The sequence below is a fragment of the Adiantum capillus-veneris genome, chromosome 30 (assembly GCF_014529385.1).
Source record: "Adiantum capillus-veneris isolate H3 chromosome 30, ASM1452938v2, whole genome shotgun sequence".
Taxonomy (NCBI): domain Eukaryota; kingdom Viridiplantae; phylum Streptophyta; class Polypodiopsida; order Polypodiales; family Pteridaceae; genus Adiantum; species Adiantum capillus-veneris.
The window spans coordinates 9,718,087-9,736,612 of record NC_140960.1 but is presented as its reverse complement, the minus strand read 5'-3'; positions in this window follow the sequence as shown (position 1 = coordinate 9,736,612).

Sequence of the window (18,526 nt, the reverse complement as noted above, 5' to 3'; positions counted from 1 at the left end):
CTACAGTGACATCGATCTTACTCGAATCACTAAAAACACCATCCTTAAAAGCAACGAATCCCAAATATTTTGCTTTGTGAGCAGTGAAAATCGTGCGTTTTTTTTTTTTTTCATTTAGCATAAAATCTGTTTTGTCGTAGAAGTTTAAGTACTTTATGCACATGATGCTTGTGCTCTTCTTGAGTCCTTGACTAGATCAAAATATTATCAAAGAAGATGAGAACAAAATCATAAATGTGCTCGCTAAATACATTCATCACATAAGTTTGTTGAAGGTTTTTAGAGCATTTGTAAGTCTAAATGGCATAATTGTAAACTCATAATGCTAAAATTAAGTATTGAATTATATCTTTGTATATCTTCCTCTTTAATTCAGATTCGGTAATATAACCAGGCTTAAGGTTAATCTTTTTTATGAAGATAGATGCTCCAATTAATCGATCAAGTAACTCATCAATCTTAGATATAACATGCTTATTCTCGGCTATTGCCTAATTTAATCCAAGGTAGTAGTCGATACAAAAGTGTAGAGTTTCATCCTTCTTTTAATTGAAAAGAATAGAAGTACTTCGTGGAGAAACACTAGGCCAAATGAAATGTTGGTCAAGAAGTTGAGCAAGATGTTCCTTAAGTTCTATAGATTATGGTACAAACATTTTGTAAGGTCTACAAGCAACTGATTGAGCTCCTAAAATAAGTTCTATTGCATGAACAAATTCTCGCTTAGATGGTAACTCTAAAAGTTCTTTAAAAAGAGCGTCATCAGATATGGTGAGGTGCGTAAGTTCTGGTGTTTCTAACTTCTTCGCTGCAGAGTTTAGCTTCGTAGTGTATACCATCTCATTTTTCTCCTTTACTCTTTTAGTAGCTTCGTGAAGTTTACAAGTTGAAGTTTGGTGACTTAGTTACTGAAAGAACACTATTTTTGTTAGATACATAAAGAGGATACAAAGAGCAAAGTTTGAAACCCCTAGAAAGCAACAAGTTTTGATATATGTCAGGATTGCTCATAGAAAGTGACTTTGGATATAAACTAGGATTGCTAATAGAAAGCGACTTTATGAAATCATAAAGTCTTTCAATTGAAATCAAATTTCAAGATAAACATGGCACATGATCATGAACATTGTTAATGACAAACCCAATTTTATTCAACAAAACCATAGTAGTGTCACTAATGTCAACTATGTCATATGCATAACTCTCACGCAATGTGATGCAGCCAATAGCCTCTTCATAACAAGTAAACCACTCTTTGTGCAGTGGATTCACACTGAGAGATGCACCTAAATCTAGAATCCACATCTATGACACTTCACCGACTATTAACTAGCAATTTGAATGTTGAAAAACTCTATAAACATAGATTGTCTTGTGTATCATAAAACACATCCGTAGACTCTATCAATCTCTTGGATCTTTACAAAGCTTTTACTCTTTTGCATCGTTATCACTATTTTGGCTTTTTTCTTTCTTATGTTTTCGTGCATAACAATCTTTCTTTATGTAACCATACTTCTCACAAAAATGGCATTGAAGGTCCTTTTTACTGCAAGACTATGACCTATCGTAAGATGTCTCTCTCTCTTACCATGTTTTCCATACTCACGTTGTCCAGAATGACCTTTTATTTGTTTAATTTCTTTTTGCACATAGTGAGTTTTCCCATGATGCAAGATAGTCATACTCCTAAAAGAAGAGAACTAGTGATATCATTGTATACTAGCATAGCATTCGGTGTAGAATTAGTAACAGTAGTACAAAATGTGTCCCATGACAGTGGCGATGAGCAAATCAAGTGAATAGATTCTATCTCATCATCTATCTTCATATGTTGAGCACAAATATAGACAAACAAAGAGCCCAACTCATTGATATGGCTAGCAACACTAACTAGCTCTTAAGACTATTTGAAGATTATACAGCTCTTGTATCTAGAACACTTTGTTGCTAGTAGCAGAGTTTCTCTCATACATGTTTCATAACTTCAGCCGTACTTGATGGTCATGGCACACTCCAAACTAGTTAAAAAATTTTGACTTGGCAAGATAAAATCTACTCGTAGATCTACAAAGCCCATATAACTCTTTCCATTGAAACGGAGTCATGTTCATCTCCTTGGTCCTTGTACCGTATGAAATGGTAAGTTTCTATTTCTTTTGCACTAAGCAATAAAAAATCTACTCTTTTTAAAGCGCAAAGTTTGTCCCGTCAACCTTCTCCGTGTCATAAGTATCCACGTTCTTAGAATTGGCCATAAGAGCAAGATTTTTAGCACAAAATTTTGAAATTTCTTGGCAAAGTCTTGTTTGAATTGAGGAGAAAACCTCAACCAAAACGACTATCAAAGTGCCATACCCATAGACCAAAAACGCATAACACTCTTTGAGTAATAGGCATAAAGTAGAGAATAGTAAACTCCCTGTGCACACTCTCAAATTGATAAGCGACTATCAGCGTGCCATCAAAATACCTATTCCTTTCTTTACAATCAATGCCTATGATGAGGATACGATATGGGAATAGGCATAAAGTAGAGAATAGTAAACTCCCTGTGCACACTCTCAAATTGATAAGCGACTATCAGCATGCCATCAAAATACCTATTCCTTTCTTTACAATCAATGCCTATGACGAGGATACAATATGGGAATCTCCAACAACCTACCTAATTCACCTTGCATTGACTGGTTTCTGTGCACACTGTCAAACTGACCTTATTCACCTTGCATTGGCTAACCCGACACCTACTAGTGTTTGGCTTCAAGAAATATCACGCACAAAAGGCTAAGCAATGGCACGATAGTAGCCACGTCTCAAAAATTGCTAGAACTATCATATTCGCCAAGACGGCTCCAAAAACGTATACAATGGTAGTATCCTTCAAAAAACGTACATATAATAATCTTTGCAATAAGCAAGATATCTGCTAAAAATGAATAAATAAAACTAGAGTTCAAGTAGTAGCTGCAAATCCCACCAAGAATGTGTGTGATCTAGGAGTAGGCCAAATCAAGTCAAACACTTGCTAGGTACCTTCTCTCAACGATAGAGCTGACCACATCGTCAGAAATAGATGCCAGACTCATATAGCATATCAATGATAGATATAAAGAACGATGGTCTTTAAAACATGTACATGTATCCAGGTACTTGCAGTGGAAAAGTAGCACTCATACCTACGACTTGTCGTGTCATGGACAGAACCACACTACACCCCTATAGAGTAAGTATAATCCATGTAAGCATACATCGAGTGAACGCTTAAAACTCCTATGTTGTACCTCGATCTATGTGCACAAGACATAGTAATACGATGAGGAAGATTCGTCCCTTTTCTTCACAGCAGCTCACAATAGCACATTAGATTGTGTGTGGCTAATAATTGTACGTATGTACAATTAAAGGTTAGCGGACATAAGTTAGTGATGGGCCATTGGGTGGCTAATCTACATGGTTAGCAACCATTGCGATATTCAATTTCTTGAAAAGGAGACTAACTAATGGTATGATGAAAGGATGAATTATATGCAAACTTGACCGAATTAAATATTGAGTCCACTTATTTTGTTCATGTTTATAATAAGCCCTCAACATGTCTTCAATAATCTAATTGGTTCTCTGTATTTGGCCGCTTATTTAAGGATGATAAGCTATCGATAGTCTTTAAGAGCTGTAAACTACTTTTGTAAGCATATCAAGCACCACAACAGTAGAGGCATATCCAAGAGATATAGAAAGTCTTGTGGTAAAATCCCATTTCATTTAAGGTATTTCAATTGGGTAAAGCTTACTAGGATACCAGGCTCACTCAGCTTCAATGTGAAGCATTATGTGATGTAAATTAACACGTTACACTTCAATCTTGGACAAAAGAAACTTTTTTGCAAGGTAGGATAAGTTTTAATGATGTGATCAAGCTGACTTGCAATAGGGATTTCATGAGCCTCTTGGTAGTATTTTAAGCTTGATACCTTCATCATTTGGGATATTAAAACATTTGTTGAAGTAAACATCGTCGTCTTGAACGTGAAAGCTCTTGATTTTGCCATTCTTGCTTCTCTATTTAATTATGCAAGCTTGATAAATATTGAATTCTTTTTAAAAGAATCTTGAGCATACTCTCATAAATAAGGTCAATGGAAAAGGTAGTAGAGGTTGCAATCATTGCTATTGGTGACTCTTTTTGTTTAAAAAATCAACTACTAAGTTTTTCTTTTGTTTTACATTCAACCCCAAGATCGTATATCCACATAACAACTCCATCTATGACCATGGTCTCATATGAAGATCAGGTCGAGTGTAGATATCTCCATTTGAGGCATTCATGATTAATATGTAGCTCAAAACATCATCCAAGGAGATAATGTCACCATACCTCGAGAGCATGCACAATAACTAACAATTTCAAAACATGAGCAGGATAATTCAACTAATGAATGTGTGACTTACGAGATTCCTTATCTACTAATGGTCTTTCTTCTTGAGACAAAGCACTGCCCATCGCTTGTACACTTGCATCTATGAGGACAGTGAATGTCTTCATGAAATCTAAAAGCCATAAAATAGGGACATTTACCAAAGCTTCATTGAATTTCTGAAAGCTAGCATGGCCATGCACACAAATATTCAAAGTAAACACTTAGTTTTCTTGAGAGTGTTGGTCAATGGCGATGTTATCTTAGCATAACCTTCAATGAGAGTACGATACCTTCTTATCAAGCCGAGAAATTCACGTACTTATTTTATATTTTTAGGACTATGCCAAGCTACAGTGACATCGATCTTACTCGAATCACTAAAAACACCATCCTTAAAAACGCCCAGACAAATCATTGTCTGCTAATAGCAATCTGCGGAGTTTTGCTTTGTGAGCAGTGAAAATCGTGCGTTTTTTTTTTTCATTTAGCATAAAATCTGTTTTGTCGTAGAAGTTTAAGTACTTTATGCACATGATGCTTGTGCTCTTCTTGAGTCCTTGACTAGATCAAAATATTATCAAAAAAGATGAGAACAAAATCATAAATGTGCTCGCTAAATACATTCATCACATAAGTTTGTTGAAGGTTTTTAGAGCATTTGTAAGTCTAAATGGCATAATTGTAAACTCATAATGCTAAAATTAAGTATTGAATTATATCTTTGTATATCTTCCTCTTTAATTCAGATTCGGTAATATAACCAGGCTTAAGGTCAATCTTTTTTATGAAGATAGATGCTCCAATTAATCGATCAAGTAACTCATCAATCTTAGATATAACATGCTTATTCTCGGCTATTGCCTAATTTAATCCAAGGTAGTCGATACAAAAGTGTAGAGTTTCATCCTTCTTTTAATTGAAAAGAATAGAAGTACTTCGTGGAGAAACACTAGGCCAAATGAAATGTTGGTCAAGAAGTTGAGCAAGATGTTCCTTAAGTTCTATAGATTATGGTACAAACATTTTGTAAGGTCTACAAGCAACTGATTGAGCTCCTAAAATAATTTCTATTGCATGAACAAATTCTCGCTTAGATGGTAACTCTAAAAGTTCTTTAAAAAGAGCGTCATCAGATATGGTGAGGTGCGTAAGTTCTGGTGTTTCTAACTTCTTCGCTGCAGAGTTTAGCTTCGTAGTGTATACCATCTCATTTTTCTCCTTTACTCTTTTAGTAGCTTCGTGAAGTTTACAAGTTGAAGTTTGGTGACTTAGTTACTGAAAGAACACTATTTTTGTTAGATACATAAAGAGGATACAAAGAGCAAAGTTTGAAACCCCTGGAAAGCAACAAGTTTTGATATATGTCAGGATTGCTCATAGAAAGTGACTTTGGATATAAACTAGGATTGCTAATAGAAAGCGACTTTATGAAATCATAAAGTCTTTCAATTGAAATCAAATTTCAAGATAAACATGGCACATGATCATGAACATTGTTAATGACAAACCCGATTTTATTCAACAAAACCATAGTGGTGTCACTAATGTCAACTATGTCATATGCATAACTCTCACGCAATGTGATGCAACCAATAGCCTCTTCATAACAAGTAAACCACTCTTTGTGCAGTGGATTCACACTGAGAGATGCACCTAAATCTAGAATCCACATCTATGACACTTCACCGACTATTAACTAGCAATTTGAATGTTGAAAAACTCTATAAACATAGATTGTCTTGTGTATCATAAAACACATCCGTAGACTCTATCAATCTCTTGGATCTTTACAAAGCTTTTACTCTTTTGCATCGTTATCACTATTTTGGCTTTTTTCTTTCTTATGTTTCCGTGCATAACAATCTTTCTTTATGTAACCATACTTCTCACAAAAATGGCATTGAAGGTCCTTTTTACTGCAAGACTATGACCTATCGTAAGATGTCTCTCTCTCTTACCATGTTTTCCAGACTCACGTTGTCCAGAATGACCTTTTATTTGTTTAATTTCTTTTTGCACATAGTGAGCTTTCCCATGATGCAAGATAGTCATACTCCTAAAAGAAGAGAACTAGTGATATCATTGTATACTAGCATAGTATTCGGTGTAGAATTAGTAACAGTAGTACAAAATGTGTCCCATGACAGTGGCAATGAGCAAATCAAGTGAATAGATTCTATCTCATCATCTATCTTCATATGTTGAGCACAAATATAGACAAACAAAGAGCCCAACTCATTGATATGGCTAGCAACACTAACTAGCTCTTAAGACTATTTGAAGATTATACAGCTCTTGTATCTAGAACACTTTGTTGCTAGTAGCAGAGTTTCTCTCATACATGTTTCATAACTTCAGCCGTACTTGATGGTCATGGCACACTCCAAACTAGTTAAAAAATTTTGACTTGGCAAGATAAAATCTACTCGTAGATCTACAAAGCCCATATAACTCTTTCCATTGAAACGGAGTCATGTTCATCTCCTTGGTCCTTGTACCGTATGAAATGGTAAGTTTCTATTTCTTTTGCACTAAGCAATAAAAAATCTACTCTTTTTAAAGCGCAAAGTTTGTCCCGTCAACCTTCTCCGTGTCATAAGTATCCACGTTCTTAGAATTGGCCATAAGAGCAAGATTTTTAGCACAAAATTTTGAAATTTCTTGGCAAAGTCTTGTTTGAATTGAGGAGAAAACCTCAACCAAAACGACTATCAAAGTGCCATACCCATAGACCAAAAACGCATAACACTCTTTGAGTAATAGGCATAAAGTAGAGAATAGTAAACTCCCTGTGCACACTCTCAAATTGATAAGCGACTATCAGCGTGCCATCAAAATACCTATTCCTTTCTTTACAATCAATGCCTATGATGAGGATACGATATGGGAATAGGCATAAAGTAGAGAATAGTAAACTCCCTGTGCACACTCTCAAATTGATAAGCGACTATCAGCATGCCATCAAAATACCTATTCCTTTCTTTACAATCAATGCCTATGACGAGGATACAATATGGGAATCTCCAACAACCTACCTAATTCACCTTGCATTGGCTGGTTTCTGTGCACACTGTCAAACTGACCTTATTCACCTTGCATTGGCTAACCCGACACCTACTAGTGTTTGGCTTCAAGAAATATCACGCACAAAAGGCTAAGCAATGGCACGATAGTAGCCACGTGGCGTCTCAAAAATTGCTAGAACTATCATATTAGCCAAGACGGCTCCAAAAATGTATACAATGGTAGTATCCCTCAAAAAACGTACATATAATAATCTTTGCAATAAGCAAGATATCTGCTAAAAATGAATAAATAAAATTAGAGTTCAAGTAGTAGCTGCAAATCCCACCAAGAATGTGTGTGATCTAGGAGTAGGCCAAATCAAGTCAAACACTTGCTAGGTACCTTCTCTCAATGATAGAGCTGACCACATCGTCAGAAATAGATGCCAGACTCATATAGCATATCAATGATAGATATAAAGAACGATGGTCTTTAAAACATGTACATGTATCCAGGTACTTGCAGTGGAAAAGTAGCACTCATACCTACGACTTGTCGTGTCATGGACAGAACCACACTACACCCCTATAGAGTAAGTATAATCCATGTAAGCATACATCGAGTGAACGCTTAAAACTCCTATGTTGTACCTCGATCTATGTGCACAAGACATAGTAATACGATGAGGAAGATTCGTCCCTTTTCTTCACAGCAGCTCACAATAGCACATTAGATTGTGTGTGGCTAATAATTGTACGTATGTACAATTAAAGGTTAGCGGACATAAGTTAGTGATGGGCCATTGGGTGGCTAATCTACATGGTTAGCAACCATTGCGATATTCAATTTCTTGAAAAGGAGACTAACTAATGGTATGATGAAAGGATGAATTATATGCAAACTTGACCGAATTAAATATTGAGTCCACTTATTTTGTTCATGTTTATAATAAGCCCTCAACATGTCTTCAATAATCTAATTGGTTCTCTGTATTTGGCCGCTTATTTAAGGATGATAAGCTATCGATAGTCTTTAAGAGCTGTAAACTACTTTTGTAAGCATATCAAGCACCACAACAGTAGAGGCATATCCAAGAGATATAGAAAGTCTTGTGGTAAAATCCCATTTCATTTAAGGTATTTCAATTGGGTAAAGCTTACCAGGATACCAGGCTCACTCAGCTTCAATGTGAAGCATTATGTGATGTAAATTAACACGTTACACTTCAATCTTGGACAAAAGAAACTTTTTTGCAAGGTAGGATAAGTTTTAATGATGTGATCAAGCTGACTTGCAATAGGGATTTCATGAGCCTCTTGGTAGTATTTTAAGCTTGATACCTTCATCATTTGGGATATTAAAACATTTGTTGAAGTAAACATCGTCGTCTTGAACGTGAAAGCTCTTGATTTTGCCATTCTTGCTTCTCTATTTAATTATGCAAGCTTGATAAATATTGAATTCTTTTTAAAAGAATCTTGAGCATACTCTCATAAATAAGGTCAATGGAAAAGGTAGTAGAGGTTGCAATCATTGCTATTGGTGACTCTTTTTGTTTAAAAAATCAACTACTAAGTTTTTCTTTTGTTTTACATTCAACCCCAAGATCGTATATCCACATAACAACTCCATCTATGACCATGGTCTCATATGAAGATCAGGTCGAGTGTAGATATCTCCATTTGAGGCATTCATGATTAATATGTAGCTCAAAACATCATCCAAGGAGATAATGTCACCATACCTCGAGAGCATGCACAATAACTAACAATTTCAAAACATGAGCAGGATAATTCAACTAATGAATGTGTGACTTACGAGATTCCTTATCTACTAATGGTCTTTCTTCTTGAGACAAAGCACTGCCCATCGCTTGTACACTTGCATCTATGAGGACAGTGAATGTCTTCATGAAATCTAAAAGCCATAAAATAGGGACATTTACCAAAGCTTCATTGAATTTCTGAAAGCTAGCATGGCCATGCACACAAATATTCAAAGTAAACACTTAGTTTTCTTGAGAGTGTTGGTCAATGGTGATGTTATCTTAGCATAACCTTCAATGAGAGTACGATACCTTCTTATCAAGCCGAGAAATTCACGTACTTATTTTATATTTTTAGGACTATGCCAAGCTATAGTGACATCGATCTTACTCGAATCACTAAAAACACCATCCTTAAAAGCAACGAATCCCAAATATTTTGCTTTGTGAGCAGTGAAAATCGTGCGTTTTTTTTTTCATTTAGCATAAAATCTGTTTTGTCGTAGAAGTTTAAGTACTTTATGCACATGATGCTTGTGCTCTTCTTGAGTCCTTGACTAGATCAAAATATTATCAAAGAAGATGAGAACAAAATCATAAATGTGCTCGCTAAATACATTCATCACATAAGTTTGTTGAAGGTTTTTAGAGCATTTGTAAGTCTAAATGGCATAATTGTAAACTCATAATGCTAAAATTAAGTATTGAATTATATCTTTGTATATCTTCCTCTTTAATTCAGATTCGGTAATATAACCAGGCTTAAGGTCAATCTTTTTTATGAAGATAGATGCTCCAATTAATCGATCAAGTAACTCATCAATCTTAGATATAACATGCTTATTCTCGGCTATTGCCTAATTTAATCCAAGGTAGTCGATACAAAAGTGTAGAGTTTCATCCTTCTTTTAATTGAAAAGAATAGAAGTACTTCGTGGAGAAACACTAGGCCAAATGAAATGTTGGTCAAGAAGTTGAGCAAGATGTTCCTTAAGTTCTATAGATTATGGTACAAACATTTTGTAAGGTCTACAAGCAACTGATTGAGCTCCTAAAATAAGTTCTATTGCATGAACAAATTCTCGCTTAGATGGTAACTCTAAAAGTTCTTTAAAAAGAGCGTCATCAGATATGGTGAGGTGCGTAAGTTCTGGTGTTTCTAACTTCTTCGCTGCAGAGTTTAGCTTCGTAGTGTATACCATCTCATTTTTCTCCTTTACTCTTTTAGTAGCTTCGTGAAGTTTACAAGTTGAAGTTTGGTGACTTAGTTACTGAAAGAACACTATTTTTGTTAGATACATAAAGAGGATACAAAGAGCAAAGTTTGAAACCCCTAGAAAGCAACAAGTTTTGATATATGTCAGGATTGCTCATAGAAAGTGACTTTGGATATAAACTAGGATTGCTAATAGAAAGCGACTTTATGAAATCATAAAGTCTTTCAATTGAAATCAAATTTCAAGATAAACATGGCACATGATCATGAACATTGTTAATGACAAACCCGATTTTATTCAACAAAACCATAGTGGTGTCACTAATGTCAACTATGTCATATGCATAACTCTCACGCAATGTGATGCAACCAATGGCCTCTTCATAACAAGTAAACCACTCTTTGTGCAGTGGATTCACACTGAGAGATGCACCTAAATCTAGAATTTTCAGAATTGAATTCCAATAAAAACTGGCATAGTTATGACCCCTGGAAGTTTACACTTTGAATTGAGTAAAATAGGTAAAATTGAAGGGTTGCAGTAATCATTTAAGCATAGACTTTATTAAAGGCCTCCTAGATATTTACAAGATATTTACCAATTAAGCAAAAATAGGTCAAAATATAGCAGAATTGATATTTTAAAAGCTGGTAGGTAATGGGAGGGTCATCACTGACCTGCCACGGACTCATTTAGCAGTAGGGGGCATTTTTTTGACCTGGAGGGGACTGCTTGAACTGCAAGCAACTGCCTTTTTCATCTGGTTAGAGCTTATGAGTGCCAGAAAACTATAAATAGGACCCCTAGCTTCACATTTTACACAGACTCGGAGCCTTGATACTCTCTCTCTCTCATCTAGAGAGAACACTACACAGAAATCATTAGAGATTAATCTCTAATTGATTAACCTAAACGGTAATTAGCATAATCCTTCTTAATTAGCAAGGTTAGATTAAGCTATTTTGTTAATAAATCAAAGATTAGGCCTATGTATACTCATAAAACCTCTCTTAATTAATTAATCTCTATTGATTATTGTAATGAAGCTTAGTAATATTAAGATAATTAATTATCCTATCATATTAGGATTGAAATTAGCCAAATTAATCATGAATTAATGGTAAATATATTAATTAAGCTTAGATTAATTTGAGGTAATTATCAGAGTTGCATTAAACAGTCATTAAGCTAGGAACATTATCCTATAATTTTTTGAGTAATTTTCCTAATTAATTAGGCAGAATTACTCTGCTTTTTAGTAAATTAAATAAGAAAAATTAGTAAATTGATTTAAAATGCTCTGATATATTTATCAATGGTTAATTAGATGTTAAAAAATCCGTGATAATTAGGAGAAGCTCAGAAAATTAATCTAGCTAAACACTTTAACAGAAATACTCTGTTTTTTGAGCAGTTTAAATAGAGAAAATTAGTAAATTGATTTCAAATGCCATGATATATTTATCAGTGGTTAATTAGGTGTTAAGAAACCCGTGAAAATTAGGAGAAGCTCAGATAATTAATCTAGATAATTACTTTAGCAGAAATACTCTGCTTTTTGAGCAATTGAAATAGGAAAAAATAGTAAATTGATTTCAAATGATGTGATATATTTATAATGGTTAATTAGAATTGAATTGAATTGAATTGAATTTTCAGAATTGAATTCCAATAAAAACTGGCATAGTTATGACCCCTGGAAGTTTACACTTTGAATTGAGTAAAATAGGTAAAATTGAAGGGTTGCAGTAATCATTTAAGCATAGACTTTATTAAAGGCCTCCTAGATATTTACAAGATATTTACCAATTAAGCAAAAATAGGTCAAAATATAGCAGAATTGATATTTTAAAAGCTGGTAGGTAATGGGAGGGTCATCACTGACCTGCCACGGACTCATTTAGCAGTAGGGGGCATTTTTTTGACCTGGAGGGGACTGCTTGAACTGCAAGCAACTGCCTTTTTCATCTGGTTAGAGCTTATGAGTGCCAGAAAACTATAAATAGGACCCCTAGCTTCACATTTTACACAGACTCGGAGCCTTGATACTCTCTCTCTCTCATCTAGAGAGAACACTACACAGAAATCATTAGAGATTAATCTCTAATTGATTAACCTAAACGGTAATTAGCATAATCCTTCTTAATTAGCAAGGTTAGATTAAGCTATTTTGTTAATAAATCAAAGATTAGGCCTATGTATACTCATAAAACCTCTCTTAATTAATTAATCTCTATTGATTATTGTAATGAAGCTTAGTAATATTAAGATAATTAATTATCCTATCATATTAGGATTGAAATTAGCCAAATTAATCATGAATTAATGGTAAATATATTAATTAAGCTTAGATTAATTTGAGGTAATTATCAGAGTTGCATTAAACAGTCATTAAGCTAGGAACATTATCCTATAATTTTTTGAGTAATTTTCCTAATTAATTAGGCAGAATTACTCTACTTTTTAGTAAATTAAATAAGAAAAATTAGTAAATTGATTTAAAATGCTCTGATATATTTATCAATGGTTAATTAGATGTGAAAAAATCCGTGATAATTAGGAGAAGCTCAGAAAATTAATCTAGCTAAACACTTTAACAGAAATACTCTGTTTTTTGAGCAGTTTAAATAGAGAAAATTAGTAAATTGATTTCAAATGCCATGATATATTTATCAGTGGTTAATTAGGTGTTAAGAAACCCGTGAAAATTAGGAGAAGCTCAGATAATTAATCTAGATAATTACTTTAGCAGAAATACTCTGCTTTTTGAGCAATTGAAATAGGAAAAAATAGTAAATTGATTTCAAATGATGTGATATATTTATCAATGGTTAATTAGAATTGAATTGAATTGAATTGAATTTTCAGAATTGAATTCCAATAAAAACTGGCATAGTTATGACCCCTGGAAGTTTACACTTTGAATTGAGTAAAATAGGTAAAATTGAAGGGTTGCAGTAATCATTTAAGCATAGACTTTATTAAAGGCCTCCTAGATATTTACAAGATATTTACCAATTAAGCAAAAATAGGTCAAAATATAGCAGAATTGATATTTTAAAAGCTGGTAGGTAATGGGAGGGTCATCACTGACCTGCCACGGACTCATTTAGCAGTAGGGGGCATTTTTTTGACCTGGAGGGGACTGCTTGAACTGCAAGCAACTGCCTTTTTCATCTGGTTAGAGCTTATGAGTGCCAGAAAACTATAAATAGGACCCCTAGCTTCACATTTTACACAGACTCGGAGCCTTGATACTCTCTCTCTCTCATCTAGAGAGAACACTACACAGAAATCATTAGAGATTAATCTCTAATTGATTAACCTAAACGGTAATTAGCATAATCCTTCTTAATTAGCAAGGTTAGATTAAGCTATTTTGTTAATAAATCAAAGATTAGGCCTATGTATACTCATAAAACCTCTCTTAATTAATTAATCTCTATTGATTATTGTAATGAAGCTTAGTGATATTAAGATAATTAATTATCCTATCATATTAGGATTGAAATTAGCCAAATTAATCATGAATTAATGGTAAATATATTAATTAAGCTTAGATTAATTTGAGGTAATTATCAGAGTTGCATTAAACAGTCATTAAGCTAGGAACATTATCCTATAATTTTTTGAGTAATTTTCCTAATTAATTAGGCAGAATTACTCTGCTTTCTAGTAAATTAAATAAGAAAAATTAGTAAATTGATTTAAAATGCTCTGATATATTTATCAATGGTTAATTAGGTGTGAAAAAATCCGTGATAATTAGGAGAAGCTCAGAAAATTAATCTAGCTAAACACTTTAACAGAAATACTCTGTTTTTTGAGCAGTTTAAATAGAGAAAATTAGTAAATTGATTTCAAATGCCATGATATATTTATCAGTGGTTAATTAGGTGTTAAGAAACCCGTGAAAATTAGGAGAAGCTCAGATAATTAATCTAGATAATTACTTTAGCAGAAATACTCTGCTTTTTGAGCAATTGAAATAGGAAAAAATAGTAAATTGATTTCAAATGATGTGATATATTTATCAATGGTTAATTAGAATTGAATTGAATTGAATTGAATTTTCAGAATTGAATTCCAATAAAAACTGGCATAGTTATGACCCCTGGAAGTTTACACTTTGAATTGAGTAAAATAGGTAAAATTGAAGGGTTGCAGTAATCATTTAAGCATAGACTTTATTAAAGGCCTCTTAGATATTTACAAGATATTTACCAATTAAGCAAAAATAGGTCAAAATATAGCAGAATTGATATTTTAAAAGCTGGTAGGTAATGGGAGGGTCATCACTGACCTGCCACGGACTCATTTAGCAGTAGGGGGCATTTTTTTGACCTGGAGGGGACTGCTTGAACTGCAAGCAACTGCCTTTTTCATCTGGTTAGAGCTTATGAGTGCCAGAAAACTATAAATAGGACCCCTAGCTTCACATTTTACACAGACTCGGAGCCTTGATACTCTCTCTCTCTCATCTAGAGAGAACACTACACAGAAATCATTAGAGATTAATCTCTAATTGATTAACCTAAACGGTAATTAGCATAATCCTTCTTAATTAGCAAGGTTAGATTAAGCTATTTTGTTAATAAATCAAAGATTAGGCCTATGTATACTCATAAAACCTCTCTTAATTAATTAATCTCTATTGATTATTGTAATGAAGCTTAGTAATATTAAGATAATTAATTATCCTATCATATTAGGATTGAAATTAGCCAAATTAATCATGAATTAATGGTAAATATATTAATTAAGCTTAGATTAATTTGAGGTAATTATCAGAGTTGCATTAAACAGTCATTAAGCTAGGAACATTATCCTATAATTTTTTGAGTAATTTTCCTAATTAATTAGGCAGAATTACTCTGCTTTTTAGTAAATTAAATAAGAAAAATTAGTAAATTGATTTAAAATGCTCTGATATATTTATCAATGGTTAATTAGGTGTGAAAAAATCCGTGATAATTAGGAGAAGCTCAGAAAATTAATCTAGCTAAACACTTTAACAGAAATACTCTGTTTTTTGAGCAGTTTAAATAGAGAAAATTAGTAAATTGATTTCAAATGCCATGATATATTTATCAGTGGTTAATTAGGTGTTAAGAAACCCGTGAAAATTAGGAGAAGCTCAGATAATTAATCTAGATAATTACTTTAGCAGAAATACTCTGCTTTTTGAGCAATTGAAATAGGAAAAAATAGTAAATTGATTTCAAATGATGTGATATATTTATCAATGGTTAATTAGAATTGAATTGAATTGAATTGAATTTTCAGAATTGAATTCCAATAAAAACTGGCATAGTTATGACCCCTGGAAGTTTACACTTTGAATTGAGTAAAATAGGTAAAATTGAAGGGTTGCAGTAATCATTTAAGCATAGACTTTATTAAAGGCCTCTTAGATATTTACAAGATATTTACCAATTAAGCAAAAATAGGTCAAAATATAGCAGAATTGATATTTTAAAAGCTGGTAGGTAATGGGAGGGTCATCACTGACCTGCCACGGACTCATTTAGCAGTAGGGGGCATTTTTTTGACCTGGAGGGGACTGCTTGAACTGCAAGCAACTGCCTTTTTCATCTGGTTAGAGCTTATGAGTGCCAGAAAACTATAAATAGGACCCCTAGCTTCACATTTTACACAGACTCGGAGCCTTGATACTCTCTCTCTCTCATCTAGAGAGAACACTACACAGAAATCATTAGAGATTAATCTCTAATTGATTAACCTAAACGGTAATTAGCATAATCCTTCTTAATTAGCAAGGTTAGATTAAGCTATTTTGTTAATAAATCAAAGATTAGGCCTATGTATACTCATAAAACCTCTCTTAATTAATTAATCTCTATTGATTATTGTAATGAAGCTTAGTAATATTAAGATAATTAATTATCCTATCATATTAGGATTGAAATTAGCCAAATTAATCATGAATTAATGGTAAATATATTAATTAAGCTTAGATTAATTTGAGGTAATTATCAGAGTTGCATTAAACAGTCATTAAGCTAGGAACATTATCCTATAATTTTTTGAGTAATTTTCCTAATTAATTAGGCAGAATTACTCTGCTTTTTAGTAAATTAAATAAGAAAAATTAGTAAATTGATTTAAAATGCTCTGATATATTTATCAATGGTTAATTAGATGTGAAAAAATCCGTGATAATTAGGAGAAGCTCAGAAAATTAATCTAGCTAAACACTTTAACAGAAATACTCTGTTTTTTGAGCAGTTTAAATAGAGAAAATTAGTAAATTGATTTCAAATGCCATGATATATTTATCAGTGGTTAATTAGGTGTTAAGAAACCCGTGAAAATTAGGAGAAGCTCAGATAATTAATCTAGATAATTACTTTAGCAGAAATACTCTGCTTTTTGAGCAATTGAAATAGGAAAAAATAGTAAATTGATTTCAAATGATGTGATATATTTATCAATGGTTAATTAGAATTGAATTGAATTGAATTGAATTTTCAGAATTGAATTCCAATAAAAACTGGCATAGTTATGACCCCTGGAAGTTTACACTTTGAATTGAGTAAAATAGGTAAAATTGAAGGGTTGCAGTAATCATTTAAGCATAGACTTTATTAAAGGCCTCCTAGATATTTACAAGATATTTACCAATTAAGCAAAAATAGGTCAAAATATAGCAGAATTGATATTTTAAAAGCTGGTAGGTAATGGGAGGGTCATCACTGACCTGCCACGGACTCATTTAGCAGTAGGGGGCATTTTTTTGACCTGGAGGGGACTGCTTGAACTGCAAGCAACTGCCTTTTTCATCTGGTTAGAGCTTATGAGTGCCAGAAAACTATAAATAGGACCCCTAGCTTCACATTTTACACAGACTCGGAGCCTTGATACTCTCTCTCTCTCATCTAGAGAGAACACTACACAGAAATCATTAGAGATTAATCTCTAATTGATTAACCTAAACGGTAATTAGCATAATCCTTCTTAATTAGCAAGGTTAGATTAAGCTATTTTGTTAATAAATCAAAGATTAGGCCTATGTATACTCATAAAACCTCTCTTAATTAATTAATCTCTATTGATTATTGTAATGAAGCTTAGTGATATTAAGATAATTAATTATCCTATCATATTAGGATTGAAATTAGCCAAATTAATCATGAATTAATGGTAAATATATTAATTAAGCTTAGATTAATTTGAGGTAATTATCAGAGTTGCATTAAACAGTCATTAAGCTAGGAACATTATCCTATAATTTTTTGAGTAATTTTCCTAATTAATTAGACAGAATTACTCTGTTTTTTAGTAAATTAAATAAGAAAAATTAGTAAATTGATTTAAAATGCTCTGATATATTTATCAATGGTTAATTAGGTGTGAAAAAATCCGTGATAATTAGGAGAAGCTCAGAAAATTAATCTAGCTAAACACTTTAACAGAAATACTCTGTTTTTTGAGCAGTTTAAATAGAGAAAATTAGTAAATTGATTTCAAATGCCATGATATATTTATCAGTGGTTAATTAGGTGTTAAGAAACCCGTGAAAATTAGGAGAAGCTCAGATAATTAATCTAGATAATTACTTTAGCAGAAATACTCTGCTTTTTGAGCAATTGAAATAGGAAAAAATAGTAAATTGATTTCAAATGATGTGATATATTTATCAATGGTTAATTAGAATTGAATTGAATTGAATTGAATTTTCAGAATTGAATTCCAATAAAAACTGGCATAGTTATGACCCCTGGAAGTTTACACTTTGAATTGAGTAAAATAGGTAAAATTGAAGGGTTGCAGTAATCATTTAAGCATAGACTTTATTAAAGGCCTCCTAGATATTTACAAGATATTTACCAATTAAGCAAAAATAGGTCAAAATATAGCAGAATTGATATTTTAAAAGCTGGTAGGTAATGGGAGGGTCATCACTGACCTGCCACGGACTCATTTAGCAGTAGGGGGCATTTTTTTGACCTGGAGGGGACTGCTTGAACTGCAAGCAACTGCCTTTTTCATCTGGTTAGAGCTTATGAGTGCCAGAAAACTATAAATAGGACCCCTAGCTTCACATTTTACACAGACTCGGAGCCTTGATACTCTCTCTCTCTCATCTAGAGAGA